This window comes from Miscanthus floridulus, chromosome 7 (assembly GCF_019320115.1).
Source record: "Miscanthus floridulus cultivar M001 chromosome 7, ASM1932011v1, whole genome shotgun sequence".
NCBI classification, from domain to species: domain Eukaryota; kingdom Viridiplantae; phylum Streptophyta; class Magnoliopsida; order Poales; family Poaceae; genus Miscanthus; species Miscanthus floridulus.
The window spans coordinates 17,005,996-17,006,296 of record NC_089586.1 but is presented as its reverse complement, the minus strand read 5'-3'; the positions used below and the strand labels follow the sequence as shown (position 1 = coordinate 17,006,296).

General features: G+C 46.2%; 1 pseudogene; it reads left to right on the top strand.

The window, feature by feature from the left end:
* Positions 1-235: 235 nt before the first annotated feature.
* LOC136465145 (probable protein kinase At2g41970) overlaps positions 236-301 on the top strand; it is a 6,339-nt pseudogene continuing 6,273 nt past the window's right edge.

The window sequence follows — 301 nt, the reverse complement described above, 5'->3', positions numbered from 1 at the left end:
TGTTTTACAGTTTCGGGGTTCATACTTTGGAACAATGTAACTCCCAATCTAGGTCGATCCAGCTCTAACTCATGTTGACAAAGTTGTAGTTCCCATGTAGCTCTACATCTTGTATTACTGAAATTGTGGCAAAGGACGAACAGATTTGGAGTTATGGATCGTTGAAAATGGAGTTTCAGTCGTAATTTTGCGGTAGTATTAGTTCCTTCAGTTTTTGGAACGTCTGAAGCTCGTCATGGCCGACCGGCCACAGCACTTCGCTGCCGCGTGGCCTTCAGTGCTCGTGCCCGTTCGCCAACTC